This window comes from Manacus vitellinus, unplaced genomic scaffold (genome assembly GCF_001715985.3).
Source record: "Manacus vitellinus isolate BGI_N305 unplaced genomic scaffold, ASM171598v3 scaffold_2_pilon, whole genome shotgun sequence".
NCBI lineage: Eukaryota > Metazoa > Chordata > Aves > Passeriformes > Pipridae > Manacus > Manacus vitellinus.
The window spans coordinates 11,156,132-11,175,105 of record NW_021940208.1 but is presented as its reverse complement, the minus strand read 5'-3'; positions in this window follow the sequence as shown (position 1 = coordinate 11,175,105).

Sequence of the window (18,974 nt, the reverse complement as noted above, 5' to 3'; positions counted from 1 at the left end):
TTAAGTCAAAATGCAGGATACTAACAATTCTGAGGTAGAAAGACAGCTGAAATCTTTAGGAAAATCATACTTTGGAAATGTTAGAATCCACTTGCTTGCTTGGGATTTTTTTGCTTTTTTTTTCATTGTGGCTTCCTGAAGTATTAGAAGGTACTGTGAAATTCTGAGTTATTTCACAGTGTTTGTTGAGGTTTGAAATTACTACTGTACTCAGGATTAAATTTTTCCCTTCTTAGAAATGCTATTCACTTTGATGTTTCCTCAGTAACCCAAAAGAACGGGAGAATTCCCTTCAGTTGAGGGGCAAGCAACTAATCAATCTGATGATCTAGAAATAGCTGTGTCATTATTTAAGTTTTGTTAAATGTATTAAGGATTTAGCTGGTGACGTGCAAGAAAATATTGTTTTGCAAAATCCCCATTAAAGAGAAAACCGAAACATACAAAGGTACTGTTTCTCATGCAGATGTAAGATTACATGGTGGCAATAATAACATTGAAAACCCATTCTGCTGACTCCCTCTCAAACTCACTGATTTCATGATTCTGTGAATAAATACTTTCTAACTTTAATAGTTCAGACTTATATTTTAAAAGAAAAGAAAGTTTTCAACAAGTCTTCAGAGTTATGTAGCCTCTAGCAGAAGCAAAAGACTGACATTGTTTGTCTCAAGTTATGGCTATATAGTTACAGAGGTGCACATATTTTGGGCATATTTTGTACCCTAATGGCTTAACATATTCTATGACATAGCCTATCTATATATTTCTGATATGATAGAAAGTACACAGAGACCAACACTGTGGCCAGTTTCAAAATGTCTTTCAAGGTAGTATCAAGAAGACTGAGAAATTCTGCTGGAAGAAGGGGAAGAGTCAAACAAATTTGGTGATAGACTTGCTGTTGATATGATGAATGTAATCACACCCAACTGTATTTTCTCTGTGTTCAGGGTATTAAATTTATAAGAGTGCGTTTGAAATTAACCTCCATATTGGCTTTCTTTGCTGCATGGGTGCATTGCTGGCTCCTGGTCAAATTGGTGTCCACCAGGAATCCCAGGTCCTTTTCTGCCAAGACGCTTTTCAGACACTTGGCTTTCAGAATGTCCTGGTGGCAGAGTTATTCCACGGTAGCTGCAGGACTTTGCAGTTCCCATTGTTGAACTTCATGAGGTTCCTGTCAGCCCCTTTCTTCAGCCTGTCAAGGTCTCTCCGAATGAAAGCACAGACTTTCTCAGTTATCAGCCACTCCTCCCAACTTTGTGTCACCAGAAAACTTCCTGAGGGTACATGCTTGCTTTCCATTCAGATTTCCATTCAATCCAGATGTTAAACTGTATTGGACCCAGTATTGACCCCTGGGGTACATTGCCTAGTTACTGGCCTCCAACCAGACTTTGTACAACTGATCAGCAACTCCCAGGCCTGGGCATTTAGTCAGCTTTCGTTCCACCTCACTGATCATTCAGCTCATGCTTCATCAGGTTTTTTTTTTGGTATGTCATAGGAGACAGTATCAAAAGCCTTACTGAAGTCAGAGCAGACAATGTCCACACTCTGCTCTCATCTGCGAAGTTTGAGTTCACCCTAAGTGCCTACTCCTTCAACTAGAGGCTAGTCATTACTCTTGTAGTGAACTGAGTTGGAATATACAACTAAGACTGGAAGACCAACTGATTCATGCTAATAAATCATGTATATCTCTCTGTTGGAAGAACTGATAGTAAATTTAGTACAGCATAAAGAGTCTGGCTTACACTGATATGCAGCCATATAGAGTCATAGAGTTGTTAAGGCTCGAAAAGACCTTTAAGATCAAGTCAGCCCATCAGCCCAGCATCACCACTCAGTTCACCATTCGACCATGTCCTCAAGCGCCACATCCACATGTTTTTTGAACACTTCCGGGAATGGTGACTTCCCTGGGCAGTCTGTTCCAAAGTTTGACCACTCTTTACATAAAAGGAATAATTCCTACTATCTAATAAACCTCCCCTGCTGCAACTTGAGACCATTTTCCCTTGTTCTACTGCTTATTACCTGTGAGAAGAAAATGCTCTCTACCTGGATTTAGGTTGCATATTAGGAAGAAATTTTTTACAGAGAGTGATCAGACATTGGAATGGGCTGCCCAGGGAGGTGATGGATTCACTGTCTCTGGAGGTTTTTAAGATGATATTGGATGTGGCACTTAGTGTCATGGTCTAGTAACCAAGGCAGTGTTGGATCAAGGGTTGGACTTGGTGGTCTTGGAGGTCTTTTCCAACCCGGTTGATTCTACAATTCTATTCATACAACCTTCTTTCAGGTACTTGTAGAGAGCGAGAAGGTTCCCCTCTAAGCCTCCTTTTCTCCAGGCTAAACAATCCCAGCTCCCTCAGCTGCTCCTCATAAGACTTCTGTTCCAGATCCTTCCTCATCTCCGTTATCCTTCTCTGGACTTGCTCCAGCACCTCGGTGTTTTTCTTGTAGCGAGGGACCCAAAACTGAGCACAGGATTCACGGTGTGGCTTCACTAGTGCTGAGTACAGAAAGATGATCCCTGCCCTGGTCCTGCTGGCCACACTATTGCTGATATATTTCTGATATGTAGTACCTAGCAACAAAAATACACCCCATAAGTATGTCCCCAGTATGTTCTCTAGTTGTCTTGCTATGATATATAAAGACATATCTTTCTTCCTTCTCTATGTCAATAGTGATTTTACAGGTCTTTCCTGCAAAACATCATATTCCTTTTCCCAGCTGAAGTCTATGTCGTTTCCTGTCACATGCAAAATATTCTATAACTGTGTTCATCTTCTAGTATACTTTTTTGCAGTGGTTTGTCCAAACCTTTGTGAAATATTCTGATTTGAAAACAGTGTGGGTTCAAAAGGTGACATAATGATTTCTTGTAGATTGTTCTCAATTTGTTCTGGAATAACCCCTAACAACCAATTGCTACCTGAACTCCTGTTTGAGTGTTTTCCTGACATTTTCAGAGGACTATGCACAGTAATTCTCGTGGGTTTTCTTAGTGATAGTGGTTGACGTGGAGTCCTCAGCATTCATCAATAATGATATTTTTTCTTCTTGCATTACTTGTCACTTTGTGATTGAATTTCAACTGCCATTTCATCACTTGGTCTCTGAGATCTGCTGAACATAATAAACAGCAACAACAGCAACAATAAGTTATTTATTATAGCTGGAAAAAAATGGCCATCAAATAATGAGTTTTCAAATTATTCTTACCTTGCAGTGATGCTTTTGTGCTTAAGCCATTGTCAGTAACTGTCACTAGGTCAGCAGCTATCACAGGACAGAGCATGTTTTGGAGAAGAAGTGCTATGAAGTGTCCTTGCCAGGAATAATTACACTGGTACAAAAATATCCACAGATGCCTACAAGATTCCTGTCTTGGAAAGGAAGATACTAAGAGTTTATCATGACAGTTTTCAGAGGCGGGTCCTTTAATTCCGATGTAACCTTGTCTCTTTGCACAAATCTGTGGGTCTTAACTTATCAGTGCTGTAAGGGGCCCTTAAAAAGGGTGACTGTTTGCTTTAAATAGCAAGAAAATAGGGCTTATATTTGAATCTGACCACTGCATTTATCTACAGACAGTTTAAGTAAATGAAGTAATGATGAAGGAATAAAGGTTTAATTTTAAAAAAGGTTTAATTCATGCTCTTGTTCTGTCACGTTTTCTTTCCTTCTTATTAACATCCTCCCCCCCCCACCAAAAAAAAAGCCTGTAAATTTTTTTTCACAAAGTATTAACCTTGATAGATTTACCTTCTCTACTGAAAGCTATTTGCATTTAAATTTTTTTGGCCATTTCAAGCATTCAGCAAGAGTAACAACAGAATGAGCTCCCCAGTTTAAAAAAGTAGGTCTGTAGCAAGAGATTATGAAGAGTTGACATTTTCAGAGTGTCCAGTGACAAATATGGAAATATGTAAATTACTTGTTTAAAATTTAAAAATAATAATAATAATCAGGTCAAATTGAATATTCCATATCAGAATAGACACATTATTTTTTTTTACTTACAGCTGCATTAGACAGACAAGAAGGTAATTATTCTTTTCCCCAGCAACTTAATCCATAAAAGATACTCCTAAGAAGCCTAGGAAAAGTGGATTTGGGGATAGAAAATACTATTGAATAAAATAATTGCAGTTTTTCCTGGAGATCTCTCTGGCTCTTTGTGCTAGTTTTGGCTAGGGTAGAGTTAATTCACAGTCACTCCTACCAGGCTGTGTTTTGGATCTGTTCTGGAAACAGTGTTAATACCACAAGGATGTTTTTGTTACTGCTGAGCAGTGCTTACACACTCAAGGCCTTTTCTGCCTCTCACCCCACCCCACAAGTGAGTGGGCTGCGGGTGTGTAGTGGGTTTCTGTGACCAGTTTCAGTAGCAGGGCTGCTACAGGGGTGATTTCTGTTAGAAGCTGCCCATGTCTGGTGGAGCCAATGCCAGCCAGCTCGAGGACAGGCTTCCTGCTGCTGGCCAAGGCCAAGCGAATTAGGAGTGACAGTAACGCCTCCGTGATAACATATTTAAGAACAGAAAGTTATTGTGCAGATAAAAATTCCAGCAAGGGAAGAGCGGAGTGAGAACATGGGAATAACAATGTAGACACCAAGGTCGGTACAGAAGGAGAGGGAGAAGGTTCTCCAGGTGCCGGAGTTGAGGCCCCTGCAGCCCGTGGTGCAGACCGTGGTGGAACAACTGTGCCCCTGCAGCCCATGGAGGACCATTGGGTTGCAGGGACCCACCTGCACCCCGTGGTGGAGTCCATGCCGGAGCGTGTGGATATCCAAAGGAGGCTGTGACCCTGTAGGAGGCCCATGATGGAGCAGAGTCCTGGCAGAGACCTGGAGCCTGTGGAGAGGAAAGCCCATGCTGGAGCAGGTTTTTCCCAGGTAGGACTTGTGGCCCCTCTGAGGGACCCACGCTGGTACAGCACATTCATGAAGAATTGCACCCCATGGAGGAGTCCAAGTTTGGGAAGAACTGCTGCCTGTGGGATAGACTCAAGCCAGAGAGGTCCATCAAGGACTGTCTCCCGTGAGAGGGACCCTGTGGGAGCAGGGGAAGGACTCCTCTCTCTCAGTGGTGGCAGAAACAGCAACTGACTGTAACCCCCATTCCCTGTCTCCCTGCACTGCTGGGGGCGAGGAGATAGAACTTGGAAGGAAGGAGGGGTGGGGGGAAGGTGTTTTTAAGATTATTTTACTTCTCACTCTTTCACTCTGATGCTGTTAGTAATAAATTTAATTAATATCCCCACTTTGAGTCTGTTTTGCCTGTGATGGTGATCAGTAAGTGACCTCTACCAGCTCTTGTCTCAACTCATGAGTGTTTTGCTGGTTTTTTTTCTCTCCTCTATCCAGTTGCAGAGGGGAGGGAGACAGTGGCTTTAGTGAGTACCTGGTGTAAAGCCAGGGTCAGCCCACTATAAGGTGCACAAGGAGCTGGGAGGGAACACAGCCAGGACAGCTGACCCCAGCTGACCAGAGGGATATCCCAGACCATAGGGTGTCATTGTCAGCAATAAAAAGCTGGGGGAAAGAGGAGGGGAGGATATTTACAGTGATGGCATTTGTCTTCTCAAGTCACCATTGCATGTGATGGAGCCCTGCTTTCCTGGAGATGGCTGAACACCTGACTGTCCATGGCAAGTGATGAATGAATTCCTTGTTTGTCTTGCTTGCTTGTATCTTTTGCTTTACCTCTTAAACCATCTTTATCTCAAACAATGAGTTTTCTCACTTTTACCCTTCCCCATTTTTTCCCTATACCACTGTGGGGGAGTGAGTGGCTGTGTGGTGCTTAGCTGCCTACTGAGGTTAAACCGTGTCAGATCTTTTCTCTGAGTGAGTCAGGAATGAAGGAAACTTATGCTATATGATCAGAGCGACCCTCCAGTTGTTTTAAAGACAATTTTTCCTATTTGCTGAGTACTTAGTCTCTTCTGTCGCTGTAAATAGTTGAAAAGGAAGCTTATCTGTTCTTTGAGGGAAAATACAAGATTAATTTTACAAGATTCTGAGCTGTTTGCTTGCATGATATAAAGGAGATCTTTGCTCATATTTGTTCTTCCTGCCCCGAACAAAGGTCTCTTGTTTTTTGCTTGGTCAAGACCTTATGCATGAGGTTCACCCACTTTTGTCTATACTTAGTGTACTATCCACAGGATGGCTTAAAACGCTTTGGATTTTTTGTTTGTTTGTTTGTTTTTTTGTTTGTAATATTTCTTGACAGATATGTCTTCTGATCACATCAGCAAAGTACCAGTGCTTGTAGCATTTCTGTAACTAGTTTGGTGTTTTCCCTGATTACAATTATCTTTGCATAATGAAAAGCTTGGAAAAAGGATAAGGAAATACACACCATTCTTTTAGGCTGGAGGGACCTTTCATATACTGGTCTTAATTTTATCTCCCCTTGTCATGCCTCACTGATACTCTGTAACACACTTGAGATTTATTTTATGATCAATAACATGATTAAATTAAAAATTACATCTCTGAAAATTATGATATATCTTTAAATACCCAATTGCACTCTTTCCATTACTCTAAAAACATTTATTTATGTATCAATGAAATGCCAGATTCTTCTGTTCTTACAGCAGTTAAAGATTTTTTCAGTCTCAATTCTGAAATTTCCTTTTGAAATAACTTTATTATTTTTAAACTTATAAAACATCTTTCAGCCATCATCTTCCCAGTGTTTCAGTTATGCCTGTATATAATATCCAAAATTCCTAAACTTTTGTAATCTAAGGTTGCTGTTACTTTGGGAGAGGAAGAAGGAAGTTAGCTACTTGAGTAATACAGGTAATAGTTAATTTTTTCAGTTTCAGCTAGCACATTAGACCAGATATGGCAACTCATATACAAACCATGCAGTAGTCTCTGGATTACTGTATTCAATATAAAAATATTTCTTGGAGAAAAAACAGTTTGTTTTCACAAAAAATGCACATGGCATGCAGACATAGGCTATTTATGAAATAAGTTACTGCACTGCTGGAGCAAGGCTAGAAGAAAGAGATTTAAGAATATGTGTTATACTTTTGTAGAAGCATTAGGTTGTGAGAAATAGAGTTTTTCCTAGCACTTCTGTAGCTGACCTTTCAATAAAATATTTGTTGAATTAAAATAGACATTTTCTGAAACAAAGGCTTGCATGAATAGTTTTGGTTACAGCAGAGATCCCTTTCCTGGGAAAGGTGTAAAAAATAATTAAGAGATTGTCAGGGTTTTATTCTAATTTATTTTTTTCCTGACCTAAACTTATGGGGATTCTTTAGAAATCTCCAGAAAATTAACACTTGGTCTGTGTCATGTAAAGAAAAATTGTCCTGTTTAGGAAAGTCTACACATTTTAATAATTTGATGTCGCCTTTTCAGGTGTCATGGTATATGTTTCAATTTATTTCTGTATATTCCTCTTCATCCACAAAGCCTTGGCTTCATCAACACCTCCAAGGGAAGGAAATAAGTAATTTCAGATCAACCATTTTTCTCTTAGCACAGGAACCAGTGCACACACAGGTGAGCACTGGTGTGTGGCCTTACATTCAGTCATATTTCTCTGGTGTTACTTGCTGTGTGTTCATGTCTACAGTGCCATTAGATGTTGCAGCACTCAAGAAGTGGTTGCACCATATATAGTTGCATTGTGCAGTTCAACAGATTTATACACATAGCTCTCAGGCCTACTACACATGCTGCTTTAGCTTTTTCCCAGTTTATTCTGAGTCATCCTGCAGCTATTAAAGGAATGAAATTTAGCTGATGATTTTTCTTTCAAGATTAAGGAGCACAACTAACATATTTAGCAGAGTTAATGACACTATTTTCTTCAGTTTAAATTTGTCTTCCACAGCTTTTGCATTGTATTGGGAACAATTTTTGACCTTAGATTATTTTTGTCCAGTAGTAGCAAGAAGAAAAAAGCAAGTGGAAGCTGTTCACTGCATTTTCTACTGAGTTTGTATTTAAAAATTTGATACATCTTCTGGAATAGACAGTTGAGGGTTTTGTCTGGTTCATTTCTTTTAATTCCAGGAAAAGAGAAAGTGTGGAAAGATGTGTCACCTGAATTATTATATTATTTTTTTCTAAATGAGATTTTTTTAATCCATTTTTACACAGTAAAATCAACATAAAAATATTTACACTCTTCTGGAAATCCATCAGAAGAGTGTTTCTGATCAAGTCAGGTGCTGAAGTGTCCCAATATAGAAAGTATTTGGATACCATGGTGATTGTATCTATAAAAATCTGTACCCTGTGAAATTTCAAGGATTAAGAGCAAACACACTTTGCAGTATGCCTTATGAAAAGTCTTTAGAAGGAAAACAGTCTACAGCACATAAGTACTGTGATTTTCTTCATGTATCTGAACTCACTTTATCATGTCAGCTGTTTTGAATGTCACTAGACTTTGACTGTAGAGACTAAGAACTGAACAGAAACTCCAACAAGCAGATACTAATTTTGGGAATGTTTACAATGCAGTGCTGGACATTAAGGGTAATTTTTTCTATGTATCTGATCTGTTGTTTCATCAGGATTCACTGTTATGAAAGTCAATGAATTTCTTGAACTAATATGAAGTGTGGCAGCTGCAAGAAAGCCCTGGCTTTTGAACTCAAGCTCCCTGCTACCATTGTGCAGTCCTGATCAGAACCACCTAAAATTCAGTTGTGGGTTTCTCTGTATCCACCATGTCAAACAGAAGCTTGTTCCAGAAGCTCACTACTCTCACAAAAGAATTCTTCCTCCAATATTCAACTTGAATTTGTTGCTGTCTGGTTTACATTTTGTCTTGTGTTAGTCTATCTTGAAGTTTATGCTGATCTTCTACCTCCACACTGATTCTCTTCCCCTCTGACACCATCCTACTTCATCTTCCTACACCATCCTTTCATTCCTTCATTCTGTAAAAAAATCCTCTCCACATCACAGCCTTCATTTTGGTAAAATGAGCAAGTCATACTCTTTGAGTGCTCTCTGTAAAGTCAGCCTTTCTCATTTCCCTGTTCATGCAATGAAATTTTCTCTCCCACTTTTGCAATTTTAACTCCTCTTTTTTGAGAGAGGATAGCTAGAACTTTATGGAGTTTCCAGATGAAATCTCATGAGTACGTTATACAAGGGCATTAATATTTCCTGAGCCTCTGCAAATATTCTGATACACTCTACTGCTGTATGTTTTTTTTTTTTATTTAATGTTATATCCCTTGGGTGAGAGGGATTGTAACATCTGTCTTTTATTACCATTTGTGTTATGTCCAGTTCAGTAGGTGCTAGGCTCTATTGTAAAGTTTAATAATCAGTTTTATGAGTTGTGTCAATGAAATGCATCTCTCATTACTTGAGAATGTTGGTGATATGCTTTATTAATAATTGCTTACCTCATTTCTCTCTGTATTTTCAGTTCATTTTGCTTCTCATTCATACTGAGCTTGCATGTGTTCATTTTAGCATTTTTGCTTCTCTGCTGTGACTACCCTTCAGGAAATGCAAAACAGTTTACAAATCTTACTGTTGCATATTCAAATCTTTGTGCAATGTAATTGTAAGGTTCAGTCTCCACATAATAAAGTGTACAGATTTTTTACAGGAACTGTATAAACAGTAGTCAGCATTATAGTACCTTAGAAATAGAATCATACAATTGTAGATTTGTTTAGGTTGGAAAAGACCTTTAGGATCATCTAGTTCAACCATCAGCCAACCACCACCACCATGTTCACCGTTAAACCATGTCCTCAAGTGCCATATCCACATGTTTTTTGAACACTTCCAGGAACAGACACTCCTTCCCTGAGTAGTTTGTTCCACTGCTTGAGAGCCTTTTCTGTGAAAAATTTTTCCTGCTATCTAGTCTAAACTTCCTCTGGTGCAAATGAGGCCATTTCCTCTCATCCTATCACTGTTTACCTGTGATAAAAGACCACCCCCCACCTGTCTACAACAGGTGTCTATTTGCAGAGATTGATAAGGTCCCCCTTTCATCTCTGTTTCTCCAGGCTAAACAATCCCAGCTCCCTCACTCTTTCTTTCAGTGCGGGGCCCAGAATTGGACACAGTACTTGAGGTGTGGCCTCACCAGTGCTGAGTGCAGGAAAATGATCACTGCCCTAGTCCTGCTGGCCATACTATTGTTAATACAAACCAGGATGCCACTGGCCTTAATAAAAGTAATGTTCATAATAAACTCTAATGAAGCTGCTACTTAGATGACAACATATTTATTAGACCCAATATAATTTAATTTATTCACTGACTCATAAGGAAAAATATATGTTGTTATAGACTGTATAGACCGCAACATTATACAAAGAGGAAAACATAGGAGAGAGAAGCAAGTAAAAATCTTACTAGATTTTCTGATACAATATAAAAGACTTTTACTCAATATAAAATGTGCTTTTATGACTATAAATTCAAGATGATTGAAGACTGATATATATAACTGCATACATTTCATTTTACACAGCCATAGCAGTATGATTTAATGCTTATAGGTTGTATACTGTATTTCTGAGTTTACTTAATATGTGTACAAAGAGTACATTTAACCTAACTTGAAAAGAAGTAAGTCTCAAAATCTAGTGCTATATTTAACATTTGAATAATTGTTTCTATAGCAGACCAGGGACCTCATTTTAAGGGAACTAGGTGCAAGAAAGATCAAGACTGGATGTTCCATCCAATATGAATGCTATTCTTGCCATTGCAAGGCTGTAGAACTGAGCATTGCAGGAGAATCATAGAATGGTTTGGGTTGGAGGGGACCTTAGAGACCATTGAGTTCCAGCCCTCCTGCTATGGGCAGGGACACCTTTCACTAGACCAGGTTGTTCAAAGCTCCATCCAACTTGTCCTTGAACACTTCCAGGGGGCATCTACGACTTCGCTGGGCAACCTGTTCCAGTACCTCATTACCCTGAGTAAAGTATTCTTATCATCTAATCTAAATCTCTCTTAGTTTAAAATCATTCCCCCTTTTCCTGTCATTATCTGTCCTTGTGAAAAGTCACTCTCCCTCTTCTTTATAAGCCTCCTCCAGATACTGGAAGGCTACAATGAGGCGTTCCTGGAGCCTTCTCTTCTCCATGCTGAACAAGCCCAACTCTCTCACCCTGTCTTCATAGGAGAGGTCTCATAGGAGACTCACTCCAACAGGTCGACATCCTTCCCACTGAGCACCCCAGATCTGGATGCAGCACTCTGGTTGGGGTTTCTCGAGAGTGGAGTATAGGGGCAGAATCCCCTCCCTTGACCTTCTGGCCATGATGCTTTTGATGCAACCCAGGACATGATTGGCATTCTGAGCTGCAAGTGCACATCACAGGCTCATGTCCAGCCTCTCATCCACAAGAACCCTCAAGTCCTTCTCCACAGGGCTACTCTCAATGAGTTCTTCTTCCAGTCTGTACTCATGTCTGGATGACTGAACATGCTCTTTTTGATTCCTTCTGTTAATGATTTTGATGAAACTCTTATGCAGTAATTCTGAATTTTGGGGAAAGTAATTTACAATTTTCAACTTTTACAAAGCATGGCTAGTGAAACTATTTGGTGTACCGGTGCAAATATTGACCAATTAAATTGTCCATCTATAAGTTTTTTCTTGGAAAAAATGTGACTCTGTTTACTAACGACGTTAAAACATTTAAAAATGGAAAAAAGAAATCTTGTGGCCACAGACAAATGATTATAGTAACAATTTTCAATGAAATTGCTGATTCATGTGTCGCTTTTTCATCTTAGAAGTAGATTATAAGCAATCTCAGGGGAACTACTTTTTTGTTTGGTTTTGTATAATGCATGGCACAGAAGGATCTCTAAAGAATTGTGTAAGTAGCCTAGATTGTTGCCTGGACTAGGAATAAGCTGGCAGAAAAGAATATTTTCTATTCATCTTTTGTCCTTTGTTAATCATCATGGTGTTGCCTTAAAAAAGATATGTCTTGAAGAATATGTCCTATGTCTGCAAAGACTTGTTGTAAAGGAAAAAGGAAAAAAACCCAACAATTTAATCACCGAATAACTGAAGAAAAAAAATCCACATTCAACACAGAGACATACAAACCAGCACTTTGTCATAGATCTGATAGTTGTAGTCATTGCAGCAATGATCTGGGGTTGTCATTCCCATGTTTTATTCAGATGTCCACCTATGAAATTTAGAGGTTTAATTAAATAGCATTCCAATTCATGTCAGACAGACCTCAAAAGAGAAATGTAAACAAATAAGTAATTCCACAGATTGCCTGAACAAGAACTACAAAAGCACAAACCAAATCAAAATTTTATTCCGGAACAGTCACTCGAACACATCCTGTTGTTTAGAGAAATAGTGACTGTGGCTGCTGTGTATCCACAGTAGAGTCTGATTGGAAAAATATTTGGTAAGTGGGTTTTTTTTAGTTGTCAGAATGTAAAAAGATTTTCTGCTGATCATTCCAATTCAGGGAGTTTTTACGCAAGTCTGTCTGGACTGTACTGTGTGGCTACTCCTGAACTTGATAGCAAAACCCAGCTCAGAGGAAGTGAACTCTGCTCTGGATCTGTGGTATTATTGCATTTCATTTAATACAGACATTTTCGAATTTGCATCTAGGAAGAAAAAAATCAAACCATAAAATATCTCAGTAAGCACTGAAGTGGGATTCTTTCCCTATTCTGATCATTGCAAATTATCTGGTAAAACAATGCATATTAATATAGGGAGAGTGAAGCTAAAGTTTCCTAGCATTCTGAAAAAGATGAGAATTGAGTTGGCTGTCAGGTCAATTTAATTTGAGATGAAATACCAACATAATCAACCCGTCATAAGTGAAGGAAGCTTCAGTTTCTTCTAAAACACAGTATGTTCAGGACACATATGGTCTTGCATGAGCTTAGGGGCTTTATTTATTTTAGGTATAATAGTGCATATATAGTAAGGTGTTGAATATATGTTCAATTTTTACATGCCCTGTTAGAAGAGGAGCAAAATGTTTCTGAGGCGTGAGATGTTATTTCATTTTCTGGCACTACAGCAAATTTCTCTGAAAGTGTTTCTTCATTGTTGCGCCTCTGTTCATTTCTAGAAAATAGGTGTAAACTCTTTGCAATCTTGCAAATTTGTAAGCATTGCAACATGTTTTTTTGCAAGTAAAATATTTTTAAGACCTCTGAATACAAGTATTCTGCATAGAATTTCAGCATGTGAGCTACCTTAAGTGGCTTCAAAGGCTGACAACCCTCATGTACATTACTGGAGTCAGTTAGAGAATATTCATTTCTCTGAAGTGCATTAAATCAGGCAACAATTCAAAGAATGAGAATTACATGACCTGTCCCCAAAAAGGCCTCTAACATATGTGCTAACAGATACTACTAACTGGTGGAATATTTGGTAATAAGGATTTCAACTGAAAATATCAAAAATAGGGAAAATATTTATGAGAGGAGGAGAAATATTTAGCTTTTCAAGTCAAATGAGAGATACATAGAATCATAGAGAACTTTTTTTTCACACTGCACATTAACTGAATCTAATAGAATTCAGCTCATGCAGACAAAAAAAGAACTAGACAGAAAGAGAGGTTAGATAACATAGCTGGCCAAAATGTTTGGATATAGCACATATAAGTCTTTGTACAAAGCAGGCTTTGTAAAAAGTTCTGTTCAGCATAAGCTTACTGAAAAGATGAAAAGAGAAAGTCGAATGTGTATTGTCTGTGAATGTAGCTTTCAAAATTCTGAAGATTCAAAAAGGGATGAAGAGTACAATTTGATAATGAAATGTGTAAAGAAAAAATTTGCTAGTGAAGAAGGTTAAAATTGATTCATTACATTTGCACAGGATTTCAGCAGAATGTAGGAATTAACGGCCAGAGAGATATAGAACTGTGTAGTCAGACATATGCTCTTGAAAACACAGCTGTCTTCAGTTCTTCATGACATTGACACTGGAACTCTGTTGCTATTGAAATAACATAAAATTATCCGGTTGAAAAATCCACAAGTTTTTTTTCTGTAATAGTTGTCAACAGTTTTTCTATATTAAATGTCTTCATTATTTTCTGACCTCAATACGACTTCACAAATGTGAAGCTTCATTCAAGCAAACACTTTGTAAAGGACTCTTTTATCATTAATATGATATTATTTGGCTTTTTGAATAAAAAAATAGAAGGAGTAACAATTCAACATGTATATCACCAAAGAATGAAAGAAATGTTAAAAAATGGAGTCCACAATACTGGTGTACGAAGTAGAAATTCTTATGCTGGTTAACTCTGATCAGTGCACTCAGTAAATATTCACTGGATAGGATGATCGTCAGTGAAATGATCAGGTACTGGCTGCTTCATTCATTGGGATTAGTACAGAACCAAAGGTAGGTTATCAGTCACCATAAAATACATGATTCAGAAGGTTTCCAAAAGAACAGCAATGAGATGAAAGCATAACACTTTAAACAACTAAGATATAAACAAAAATTATTTCATTTTTTCAGGAAAATGTTAAGAATGTAAGATTAAAGTCAAGGATAAATGGTTTTCAATAGTGATCAATCATCTTTATTTCATTTCATGACCAATTCAGTATTAGTCAGGAATTCACCACACAGGAACTCAGGTTTTGCCATATGATCATCAAACATTGGGATAATAAAGATGAAGGAAGAAAGAACATGGAAAAAAGCAGATGTGCTAAGACACAGCAATAGCTTAAAAGGAATGAAACAAAAAACCCTTCTCTTTTAGTGAAAAATGTAGGCATATTACAGGAAAAGTCATCATCACTGTCTGTAATTAGACATATATTTAGCTAGGTTACCAGACACTTCCCATTATCTTTTGTCATTTCTGCTGAAACTTTAATCACTTGGGCTGGAATTTTCTACGTCATGACAGTAGCTTTAGGCCATATAGATTTGTATCTTCTTTAAATGTCAGGTAACATCACTAGGTAGTTTCTTTAAATAAAAACAAGTGGGAGAAAGAAGCAGTACTTTTTATTAGGTTTAAAAATTAGAACTACTATTTTTAAGAACTGATGTAGTTTTGGAGCTAAAACTTGAAATCTGTTACATTACATGGGGCCTTATTTGGTTAAGGATTATTCTGGATAGAGTACCAGCATAAGAAAGATTTAGCCTAAAAAAGCAGATGTTCTTTCAGAAGTTTCTTCTGAGATGGATGGGAACAGAGGTTTCTCTAACTATTGCAAGAGCTCCCTGAAACTAGTTTACCCTTAGTAAGAAGTTTTCTCTTCCAGCATTCAAGAAGAATTGAATGCCTGCAGAAATTTCTGCATGAGTGGAAAACCCTTAGAGCCATGGAGTGTGAAACATGAAAGAGGATATGACCCCGTTTCATATAGCATTTACAACTATGACATGAAACGTAAAACAAAACATACCATCTCAGTTTTTCAGTAAAGATGTTTTATCATCAAGAGTGGATAGAAATTCAATTTAACATGTTCAAAAATATGTCTCTGAAGAAGTGAGGGGAAGGGATCAGAGAGGAAAAGGTTTTCAGTGGCTTGTCTGGATAAAGTTTTATTTCTATGTCTAAAATAAGTTTTGATAAGAAATGCAGGATGTATTGGAGGATTTAGGTTTAAATGAGCTGATGTACAAATTTTTTTCATGTTCTTTTTATGTTATATGATACTGTACAAGATCTTAAGGTTGTGTATTGATCATTACAGAGAAGAGAAAAATGAAACTGAAATAGCCAGATTTCCTTTCTCAAGAGGGACAGTAGGTGAAACTTAGAAAGGATTCTGAGTAGTAGAGATATTAATCTCACAGGAAAGTCATCCAAGTTGAATTAAAGCATGAACTCCATCTGTACCTAGGTTGGGAGGAAGTAGAATAAAGAATTCCAACACTGATGCAGTGAGGTGAGGATGCCATGGGAATATGTGGTCAAAAGATTTCTGACTGAAAAGTACCCCATCAAATACATTTTGCACAGCATGTCCTCAAATATATTGTAATTACAGATTTCAGTTTTACTTTTAACCTCTTTATTTCCAAACTCATGATCATTCCTGTCCAAATCTTTGTCTAAAATACTTATGAATACACCAGGACTTTACTGTCCTGAACAGTCCAATACCATAGGACAAGATTGACGACAATGAAAATAGAGATCTGAAGACAAAGTTTTGCAAGTAAATAGCAGATGAATATATAGAAAGAAATACTGTCATTCCAGAGATAACACTGCTTCAAAGATGGGCTTCTAGAGCTCAGAGTCTGGGAAAGTAGATGTTGACTGAAATATACTGAGGCATAATCAGCAGAGATAAGTTTGGATGCCTGTGACACTAAGCAGATGTGGAGTTCAGGAAGGAAAAGACTGCATTGCGTGATCTCTTTTGAAGCTGCTTAGAGACATATTGGTCTCCATTCCATGGGTGCAGTACACTTGTTCTTCTATTAAACCAAGAGAATTAGTTATGTTATATTAGCTGGAAAAGAGAATCCCTGATGTCTGTTTTCAAAATCAAAGCCTTCACAATATGTGAAAACAGTAATTTTAGCACAGGCTTTTGGCAGTTTTGTTCTTCAGCTATAAAATGAAGTTGACCCTGCAATCTAAGGTCACAGGTATTCTGTGAAGCTAAATTTGCTAATACATTTGAAATACTTACATGGTGAAAAGAACATGAATAAAATAATTGTTTTCAATACAAATTATGAAAAGAACTTGGGTAAACAGGCATATGGACACACATTGGGTTGAACAATAAAAGAAATTATTAAGAAGATACTAATGAAGAAGGAACCGTCAGGAAAAAAAATTTAAAAATCTGTGTCAGGACTGTAGCAAAAGTAAGCACACAAAGAGATGAATTAAGTGTATATATAGTTATAGTTACATCCCCCATTCTATAGTCTATAACATACAAGTACTTAGAAATAAACACGTGGGTTTTTTTGGTTTTTTTGTGAAATCAAATGCTTTTATGGAAGCAAATGCCAACATTGCATATATTAATGAAAATTGAATGAGAGAATCTTCTACCCAAAATACACCAGAGCAGGAGAAGATGCCTGAAGGAAGCTGCAGGAATGGGGAGGAGGAAGAAGTGTCTGAAATGAAGGAGTGAAGCTGATCCTAGGAAGAAGAGGATGTGGGGGGAATATGCTTTTAGGTTTTGTTTTGTGTTTTGGGTTTTTTTCAGGGTTTTGGGGTTCAGGCTTTTTTGTATTTGTTGATTTTGTTTTTCCTCAGTATCATTCTCTATTTGTAATTGGTAATAGATTACCTTAGTCTTCCCCAAGTTGAGTCTGCTTTGCTTGTGAAGATAATTGATGAGTGACCTTTGTGTCTTTATCTCAGCACATTTAGTTTTTTTCATATAATTTTCTCCCCCTGGTCTGTTGAGGAAGGGGAACAAGAGGGTGGCTAGGTGGGCACCTGGCACCCAGCAAGTTCAACCCACCAGAAGAGCTTTGAACGCTTCCTCTCAAAGAAGGGATTGATTTTGCCTTGTACAACTTTGGAAAAATATGGTATGCATTACAGAAACAAAATATTTTCACTTGAAATGTCAAAAATGCTGAAACATCTGCTATGTAATTGTATCTATTGGGATAAGAAATGTGGATCTACAGTAAATCTGGAAAACTCTAGAAAGTGAATGTATATAGATATTCTGTCTCTTGAAAGCAGGCAAATTCCAAATGAATACATATAGTAGTATTTCGTAAATGATTGAAAGTAATTGTGGCTTAATGAAGAGGCAAGTTAGGAGGAAGACATTACTTTTACACACTATTCCACATCCCCTGGACTTTCTTCTGTTGTTTGCCATCGAGTAGCTCTGTCCATTTTCCTGAGAATGAAAACTCCTTTGTAAAAATTTACAACCAAGTGTGTGAAAAGTTTATAATAGATGGAATAATTTAGCTGTCACTTTTATAAAAGGATACCAGGGTATATGAATGCCTCATCATCACAAATGCTCCTTTAGCTATTTATTTATATACAGGATTTTCAAAGTTTGCAGAAACAGAAATAGAGAAAAGTGATCTCAAAAATCTCTTATAACCTCTAGAGATTTGGACTAGTGTTATTAGCATGTTAAGGAAAACATCTCAGAATCAAAAAGCACTCTCTCTGGTATGCTGAATGAAATGTTACAAAAGAGGGTTGCAAAAAATCTCTCTCTGACTACCACCAAGAGTAATGCATCGCTACCAGTGAAGAAAGGTAGAGTTTTTGAAGGTGAATAAATTCATGCCTTTCTTTTGATAGAAGCTTTTAGATGAAACACTTTATATCTTTCTGATCAAGGCAACAGTACTTAGAGGTGTATACTGGCACACCCAGTCTATGTTTGCTAAATTGCAAGCGCAATGTAAAAAATCACTCCAAGAGGGAGAGAAAATGTAGTTTAATGCACTGTGAGAGATATAGTTAGTCCTAAAATTTGATACAAATTGACTGGCTTTTGAGTGGTGATCATAGAAAATGATATTTTAGAGTGCAGAATAGTCAGCCAGTCAGACAGATATAAAGATCAGAGATGTCTGAGGGGAAAAATTCTCCAATGAGGGCAAATTTTGTCACTGTTAGCTCTCTCTCACTTCATCTAAATACTCTCTGCAGGAAAAAAAATCCTAGTCTTTGAAAATATTTTCTGCTATGCTTTATATTTAAGTTCTTTGAGTGAGGCTAGTGAAGTTTACCGTAAAAAAGATCAGGATATTATTGTATACCAGGGTTTTTTGGTGGTGGTGGTGATAGTGGGTTTCCACTTAAAGGATATGGAAAGTCTGCAGAAAAGTACTAATGGACATTGAAATATGCATTTACTTTTGCAGGTGCAGGGACCAGAAAATACATCTATCCTGTCATCTGAACTGTGTATTACAGGGAGTGTCTGTTTCTTTATATAATAATATTTTTGATGAGAGAAGACTTAAAAAATAGTTG